This window comes from Sorex araneus, chromosome 1 (assembly GCF_027595985.1).
Source record: "Sorex araneus isolate mSorAra2 chromosome 1, mSorAra2.pri, whole genome shotgun sequence".
Lineage (NCBI taxonomy): Eukaryota > Metazoa > Chordata > Mammalia > Eulipotyphla > Soricidae > Sorex > Sorex araneus.
This window is the reverse complement of record NC_073302.1, coordinates 236,723,251-236,732,951: the sequence shown is the minus strand read 5'-3', so window position 1 is coordinate 236,732,951 and position 9,701 is coordinate 236,723,251.

Here is a 9,701-nt window from a genome sequence, read left to right as displayed (position 1 = left end):
CACCAGCCAACTTGGGTTCTATTTCTGGCACTGCCAGGAATGATCTCTGAGCACAGCACCAGGAGTAAGCCCAGAGTACCACTGGGTGTGACCCAAAAGAAAAAAAGAAGAAAACAAAAATAGACTAACAAATCATAAAGTTGAGCCAGATTATGTCCTTTGTGGCAGGTTAGCTGCACTTCTGAACCTCACCAGTGACTTTATTTTTCCCTTTAATATTACGACCTGAAGGAGAAACATTCTAAAATGTTGAACTGGTGCACATCCATGGCCAGAAGGCCAGACAGTGAGGGCTGGAAAGTAGCTCAGGGGCAGAAGCACCAGTCAGGAAAGCGTGAGCCTGCAAGTTCACACCCTGACGTGGCCACCTCAGAAACAATGCTGGTACCCTGCTGTTTCTGCCCAGCAGCTCTGCTGTCTGTGACTCCTGGTGCAGCAATGTCCTGCAATATCTGGCATTACAATAAGAGGAAAGAGGGACCCGGGGGCAGTGTACATGAGAAGTGTGCAGGAGTACAACTCCCAATAATCACAAGTTGTAGGGGCTGGAGCGATAGCACAGCGGGTAGGGCGTTTGCCTTGCACGCGGCCAACCCGGGTTCGAATCCCAGCATCCCATATGGTCCCCTGAGCACCGCCAGGGGTTATTCCTGAGTGCATGAGCCAGGAGTGACCCCTGTGCATCGCCGGGTGTGACCCAAAAAGCAAAAATAAAATAAAATAAATTAAAAAAAAAATCACAAGTTGTGAGCACTGCAGCAACCCTTGCCAAGCACAGGTGCAACCCTGGTGAGCTTCACAGATGAGTGTGTGGGCACCACATGGCTGGGCCTTGCTGACCACTCCTAAAGGTTGGAGTCCCGAATCCCAGTCCTCATTTTTGTCACTGCATTCATCAGTGGCTTTCAGTTCTTCACAGCTGTGGATCGGCATCAGTCTGCAGACTAGCAGATTTAGACGGCAAGGTTGGATCTCTTTAGACATTCCTTCCATCAACCTTAAAATATGTGGCAGGGGCAGGAGCGATACACAGCAAGCAGGACATTTGCTTGCATGCAGTCAGGGGTTCAATCCCTGACACCCCATATGATCCCCTGAGCAGCACCAGGAGTACTCCTGAATACAGACTCAGGAGTAACCCCTGAGCATTTCCTGGTGTGCCCCATCAGCCCTCCCCACCCCATCCCCAAAATAAGAAAGTTTGGCGATGATATGTCCTGCTTGTGTAACACAAACCTGGATATGTATAATACAGATAAACAGTTGGCACAACAAAGTAAGCAGAGCAAAAATGAAAATCCTTTTTATCTGCTTAGCCTCTTCAAATTTTACTTCTTAGTTAGGGATGACAGCTTGGTATGCATTCTCCAGGCCCCTTTTGTATCTTTGGAAAAATATATACATTGAGGACCACCCACTGTGTTCCAGATCCAGTGTTAGGTGCTGTATTTTTTGGGTGTTTTTTTTGCCACACCCAGCAGTGCTCCTGGTTTCAGGGATTCTTCCCAGCTCTGCACTCGGGGACCACACCTAGAAAGCTTCTAGGGACCATATACAATGCTCAGGATCAAAAGGGACCATATACAGTGCTCAGGATCAAAAGGGACCATATACAGTGCTCAGGATCAAAAGCTCCTCAGTCGAAAGCAAGCCCCTACCCACTCTTTCCAGTTCAGTGATTCTAATTTGTGAACTGCAGTTTCTACTACTATGATTTTACATTTACTATGCTTTTTTTTTTTTTGCTGTTGTTTTGTTATACTTAGAAAGTTACATTTTATTTTTGTTATTTTTTTAGCCACTCCTAGTGGGGCTGCCAGTTCTGTGCTTGAGGGTTGCTCCTGGCAGTGCCAAGGACCAATCCCTAGTTTCCTTCAAAGCATGTGCTCGGCCTTCTGGGCACGCTCTCTCTGGCATGAAAGCCTTTTTCATCCTTCAGTAAACCAATTTGTTTTCTAAACTACCTTGCCCCATAGTTGTGTTTGAAACCTTTAAGCATTCTCTTTCCCCATCAATTCTATCATTCAACTAATTACCTATATATTTTTTTCTTTCTTTTTCCTTAAGGCACCATGGTTCTTTTGGGGAAAGGGGGTTTGAGTAAACCTTGAACATCGAGGGGACTCCTGCGTTGCTCAAGGTCTACTTCTGGCTTCGCTAAGGGGCCAGGGAAGCATCCTGGGCGCCTGGGATCCAGCCTGGATTGGCACATGCAAGGCTCACCTGCTGTACTTTGGCCGGCCCCATGATTGTTGTGAGCTATTCTTCACCTTAACTCCTCTGTCTGCTAAGGAATATGAATATATATTTTTTTGCTTTTTGGGTCACACCCAGCTATGCTCTGGGGTTACTCCTGGCTTTGCACTCAGGAATTACTCCTGGCGCTGCTTGGGGGACCATATGGGATGCTGGGGATCGAACCCGGGTCGGCCGCGTGCAAGGCAAACGCCCTACCCGCTGTGCTATCGCTCCGGCCCCCGGAATATGAATATTTTTGATGAATTTAAATCATCAAAAACATAAGCTTTATCCAACGTGGCCCGGAAAATGCTCCGGACCCGAATTGGGGCCAGCAACACCGGGGAGCCGGAAGGAGGAGGTGCCGCCAGCACACCTTCTCCAGATGGAGCCCTGGCGACACTGAGCAGCAACTAACACGGCTCCAGGATTCGGGACTGGGACACATCCGAGCTGCGGGGGGGGGGGGGGGGGGCACTGGAGTGGGGCGGCGCCAGCCCAAAACTCCAAGTGGTCCCGGCCGCGGGAAGTCACGCCCTCGACCCACCCTCGGCGCCATCTTGCTACAATCAACAAAGAAGCGGCAGGCATTCTGGTGAGCAACGCGGCCCGGAAAATGCTCCGAACCCGAATTGGGACCAGCAACACCGGGGAGCTGGAAGGAGGAGGTGCCACCAGCACACCTTCTCCAGATGGAGCCCTGGTGACACTGAGTAGCAACTAACACGGCTCCAGGATTCGGGACTGGGACACATCTGAGCCACGCGGCCGCTAATGCGGCCACACAACCTTTTCTAAAACCTGAAAACATACAATCTTTTAATGGAAAACTAATTATCAAATGCTTCCTTATTAGGGTTATCTTGTTTGGGGGTATAACTCCCACAACAATAGTGAGTTTTGTGTTGAAATTTGGAACGTAATCAAGGTGAAGAGAAAATGAAGTGAAATTCATCAGTTATACAGTTGGGGTGGGAGGCAGGGGGTATACCGGGGATTTTGGTGGTGGAATATGGGCACTGGTGAAGGGATGGTGTTTGAATACGGTATAACTGAGACATAAACCTGAGAACTCTGTAACTTTCCACATGGTGATAAAATTTAAAAAAATAATAATAAAATGTATATGGGTAATATAAAAAAAAATAGAGGTGAAAGACCTGTACAAAGAAAAAAAAAACATAAGCTTTATCCTTCTAGCTTTTTCACGTCTATTCAGTATAAATATTTTTTTTTTCTTTTTGGGTCACACCCAGCGATGCACAGTGCTTACTCCTGTCTCTGCACTCATGAATCACTCCTCACAGTGCTCAGGGACCATATGGGATGCTGGGAATTGAACCCAGGTCAGCCGCGTGCAAGGCAAAAGCCGTATCCGCTATGCTATTGCTCCAGCCCCCATTTTTTCTTTCTTTTTTTTTGTTTCCTTCTTGGACTATTTCTAGTGTAATTCAAAAGTAAAAAGGTGAACTCAAAAGGTTAGCAAAGTCACAGAAACCCCAGCTTAATATGAGTGATTTCAGCTGCTACGTTAATATACTCGACTCATTTAATCCACCTTATAACTCTGTGCAATAACACTGGGAAGGAATCACTCACATTTATGGGGAAGTCAATTTCAGAAAATTAACTTGCCCAAGTTGCAATCAATTGCTGTTCTGCTGATATTAGAGATTTCTGCCCTTCACAGTAATTCAGAAGTACCTTTAAAATATGAAAGGACAGGACTCAATTGTGTAGTGAACATCTCCAGTGTCAGACAATCCATTATTTACACACACACACACACACACACACACACACACACACACAATCTTCCAAGTTGAAGTCAAGGGGTATTGGGACCAACTGAAGAGATTCTTGGTCCAGCAGTGCCAGCTGGATGTTCAATCCTAAATTGTGATTCTGCTCTGGCCCAGTGGCACCCAATGGTGCTCATGGGCCATGCAACGCTGAGATGAAACTTGAGGCCTTGCGCACATCAAACACATGCTCTAGGCTTTTGAGTAATCTCCCTGACCTGGACATACCTTAAGGAGACACGTTCTGTTATAGAAGACTGAATTAAACTGAAAATCACTGGAGCAAGGGATGTGTCTGTCCTCGTCGCCTCTAAGGATCCCAGTCATAGTGGATTAGAGCCCTTCCATCATCATCCTGTTGACTGTCGAATTTCTTGAGTGGTCTCTGTAATGGCTCCATTCATCCTAGCCCTGAGATTTTAGAAGCCTCTCTTTACTTGTCCTTTCCAATGGTGCTGTATTGTAGGCTCTTTCAGGGTCAAGGGAATGAGACCCATCATTGTAACTGGTTTTGGCATATGAATACGCCACGGGGAGTTTGTGAGGCTCTCCCATGTGGGCAGGAAACTCTTGGTAGCTTGCCAGGTTCTCCCAGAGGGAGAACTAGGCTATAAGAGGTCCAAACTTCCGGGAGCTTGGTTTTATAGTCAAGAGCCCTTCCATATGATCTATTTTTATCTGAAATACCCCCCCTTTTTTTTTTTGCATCCCACCCGGTGATGCACAGGGGTTACTCCTGGCTCTACACTCAGGAATTACTCCTGGCAGTGCTCAGGAGACCATATGGGATGCTGGGAATTGAACTCGGGTCGGCCGTCAACAAGGCAAACACCCTACCCACTGTGCTATCGCTCCAGCCCCTCTGAGTTGCCCCTTAAAAGTTACATTCTGAGCTACTAGGAGGTTTGGGACCTCGACATAAATTCTGAGGAGACATAATTTAGTCATGACATTCCAAGCCTCTATGAGAAGTGTTTCAGACATTGTGGAAAACACTCTAGATCTTCCTCCGAAAACTAAAAATAGAGCCACTGTATTAATCCTGAGTATCTGAATATAAAAACATTAACACAAAGAGTTACATCCACCCCAATGTTTATTAGTGTAATTTATAGGGGGAAAAAAATCCCAACATGACCCACTATTATCAAAATCCAATATGACCCACATCAATAGAGAAGTGGATTAAAAAGATGTGTATGAAGGCTGGAACAATAGTACAGCCCGTAGGGCATTTTCCTGGCACAAGTCCAACCCAGACCATGCCAGGATGGATCCCCTCGATCCCAATCCCCCTGATTCTGGGCATCCCATGTGGTCCCCGGAGCACCTCCAGGAGCAACTCCTGATCATCACTGGGTGTGATCTAAAAAACAAAACCAAACAATAGATGGGGGCGGGGGGAGGCATGTGTTGTTCATAGGGAAACTGGGGACGTTGGTGATTGGTGGTGGGAAATGTACACAAGTGAAACCAATGGGTGCTGGAACATTACGTCATGAACAACTTTGTAACTGTATATCTCACGGTGATTCAATGAAAATTAATGCAATAAAAATAAAAAGACGTGCATATACATAAAATACTATTCTGCTACAATAAATAGGGAAAATTATAAAAAAAAAAACCTATGGACAACGACAAGCCAAATGAAACTTTCCAGGCAGGAAGAAGGTGGGAGGTAGAGAAAAGGCCACAGGGGCAATAAGAAATGATAGTGACTTTATCCTACACACAAACAAAATTGGGAGCAAAACACTCTACCCTTTAGTCCCTACAATTCAGATGCAAAGCACATGTGTACCGTATCAACAGCCCAAAAATTATAATGGAATGCATAATCAACTTTATCCTAATCATAGTCCCTACCTAAGCATCATTTAAAACAGATATGCGTTATCCTGCACTATGATTCAACCTGCAGCGGGATTTCTCTCCCAGTCAAGTGGGTAGGGTATCACTAGCACCACAGACTGTTCCCCAAGGTAGGTCAGGAGTGATCCCTGAACAGCGTCAAGAGTAAGCCCTGAGCACTGCCAGGTGTAACCCCACAACAAAAACCCCCAAATCACCAAAACCAGGCCCCAAACCTAAGAAAATTCTGTGGTTGGATACTACAAGACCTTCCAACTGGATGACCTAGATTTGATCCTTAGCACCCTGTATGGTCCCCAAGCCCACTAGAATTGATCCCTGAGCACAGCCAGGTATGGTCCCAAGACCAACAAAGGAAATGCCGATTTTATGAGTGAAGAATCATCTTCTTGGGCTCTGGGCTGTCTTCCAGCCCACTGGGATTGACATTTGCCTTTCAGCCTCTCAGCATGGTGCTTCCAGTCTCTTAGGCCTGGCAGATCCTGTGTGGAAATGTAGAATGGTCACCCTGACAAAAATATAGGCTACCTTTAGGGACATTCATCTTTTTTTCCCTCTGTGCTGTGTCAAACCCTGGATCTCACACACAGGCAAATATAGTTCCATCTCTTCTTAAAGGACAACACAGGTTTGCAGCCTTGTCCCTAGAATCCTAAAGTCTGACGACAGCCTTCACCCATTGTATCGGTCCCTTTGATTCTAAATAAGTCCTTCTTCCCTCCTTCCCTTCCTTCCTCTTTCCTGCCTCTCCCTTTTTATTTTCTAGAGATCAAAAGCGATTTCACTCTTGACTTCCTTCACTTGAAGCCAAATGAAATTTCAGTGACTGGGGCAGGGACAGAAGGTAAGTGGCATGCAGAATTATGGGCGCTGAGGTCAGGTGGATCACGGAGGTGGAGGAGGCTGGGACTCACTATCCACAGGCATGCGAGGCCTCTACCACCAGCTTGCACTGCTCCATCAGACAAGCTGAGGGCCTTCGAGCCGCTCTGCAGAGATGAAAGCCTTCCCCACTCCTCTGTCCCTCACAGCTGCTGAGCTACCTGTCTGGTTTCTACCTCTTCTGTGAGCTGCCTCCTGAAGGTGAGATGCATCAGACACATAAGCATGGGGAAGCCTGAACATCACAGCTTGTGCCCTCTGTCCTGTCAGGACTCACCTGTTCCTGTTGGCTCCTGAGCATAGAAGCAAGTCCCTGCTGGTGTGCGGGTCTCCGTGGGGCAGCAGCTATCAGCCCTTCCTGATGTGGTGGCAGCCAGCTGCAAGAGCAGCATGTGGTGATTCCCGTCCTAGGAGTCTGCTGACCGTGAGCACAGGCACATTCTGTGGTCGACAAAGTTTGTCGACAACTCTTTTCTTGACCCAAAAAAGTCTTTTCTGTCCAAGGTGGGGCAACATTTTTGTAACAAGGGCCATCTGAATTTTTTGTTTTGGGGCCATCTCTAGAAATGCCCAGAGACCATTCCAGGAGGAGCTCAGGGTACAATATGGGATCCTGGGGATTGAACCCATGCAAGGCAAGTGCCCTACTTACTGTACTATTTCTTTGGCCCCATTTGAGTATTCACAGCATCACTCAAGGGCCACACAATGGGCAAAAATGGCAGATGGACCGCGCAGTGCACAAAATGAGTATGTGTCTGTCTAATCCTGTTTCAGGGCCAGATTCCCGGATCTCAGTGGCCATATACAATCAGTGGGCTGAACATGTCCTTCCCCTGCAACACACTTCCCTATACACCATGGAAATGGGCACAGATGACAGCTGAGCCCAGCACCACAGTATAAAGGGGAAGTTCACCGCATCTCCTGCCATGACTACATCCAAGGCAAACATGCCAATGGATTTACACACTTTAGCAGTCACCTCTGCATCTATTCACACTCCTCTACTCTGACCTCCAGAGTTCTTTCTTTCATAACAACTCTTCATCCAATCTCTCTCTCCACTTATTTTATCATAAAGAAACAGAAACCAGGGAGTATCGTTAATTTTTTGCTTAGAAATAGCAGCTGACATCCAAGTTCATCACTTACAAGCTGTATTTTTTTCCCTTTCTTTTTGGCTTTTTACTTTTTTTTTTTTTTTTGCTTTTTGGGGTCACACCTGGCGATGCACAGGGGTACTCCTGGCTCCGCACTCAGGAATTACCCCTGGCGGTGCTCAGGGGACCATATGGGATGCTGGGAATCGAACCTCCTCTTTTTTGGCTTTTTAGGTCACACCCAGCGGGTTACTACTAGTTCTGCACTCAGGAATCATTCTCAGAGGTGCTCAGGGTACCATATGGGATGCAAGAGATCAAACCCAAGTTAGCAGCGTACAAGGCAAGGAAGTGCCCTACCCGCTGGACTACTACTCCAGCCCACAAGTTGTACTCTCTACAAAACACTGCAAAGCAATTTTGTCCTCTGCCACTTTGATCATCTTAACCTCCAGATTCTGGTATCATACTCCTCATTTCCAGTATCCATCTTAGAACTCACTAGAATTGCCTTTAATATTCTTATTTCCATTAATATTCTGCTCATGATCATATATAGGTTACCTCTAAGTTCTGTACTACAGCTACAGCTATTTTTCTTTCCAAGTAATCTCCAGAATTAGCTTTAGAGGCTATTTCTATCAGCAATCTCTCAAAGCAATTTCTGCTTTATTCTAATACAAACCCCAAACTCTTTCAACCTCTACCATACCCATTCCCAAAGCTTCCTGCCCCCCACCCCCTTTTGGGTTGCTGGGCCACACCCAATGGCACTTAGGGATTACTCCTGACTGTGCTCAGGGATCGTAACTGGCAGAGCTTGGGGGACCACATGTGGACTGGGTGCCAGATCTGGTGGGAGTATTAATCCTGGGTCGACAGCAAGTGAGGCAAGCACTTTGCTCGATGCACAGTCTCTCCGACCCTATTTCTACATTACTAGACTCTACACTTGTTAGTCTAGGTATTGTGTCTATTACCCTAGGTACAAATATCAAAATTTTATTAGCTTGCTAAAACCACAAAGATACCAAACATTTGATAACTGTTTCATTAGATGAAATTCATTTCCTTACAATTCTAGAGGCTGGCAATAGGTTGATTTTCCTCACAGATCTGTCTCATTGAATTATAGATGCCATCTTCCTTTGACCTCAATCTTACCTTTATACCCATCTATGTCCAAAATTTTTTTGCCTTTTTTTTTTTATTAGTGAATCACTGAATCACTGTGGGGTACAGTTTCAAACTTACGTTCGTGTTTGTATTACAGTCATACAATGATTGTTTACCCATCCCTCCACCAGTGCCCATTCTCCCCCACCAATATTCCCAGCATTCCTCCCACCACCCCCACCCCACCTCAGCAGCAGGGCATTCCCTTTTATTCTCTCTTTTTGGGTGTTGTGGTTTGCAATAGAAGTATTGAGCAACCATCATGTTCGGTCTGTAGTCTACTTTCGGCATGCATTGTGTCCAAATTTTCCTATATGAGGAAACACACTACACGAAGGTCCTATAGATTCATTTTATCTTTTATCTTTAAAATTAAAGAGGGGCCAGAGAGAGAGTACAGAAGATGGGGCACTTGTCGAGCATGCAGCCAATGTGGGTTCAAACCCTCGCACCACATCTGGTCCCTCAAGTACTGCTAGGTGTGATCCTTGAGCACGAAGCCAAGAGTAAGTCCTGAGTACCTACTCCCCAAAAACCAATTTTATCTTCTACAATAATCACTTATAACAAATTTTCATTTGACTAATTGAGATTCTACAACTTAAAAAAAAAGACAAAAAACCTG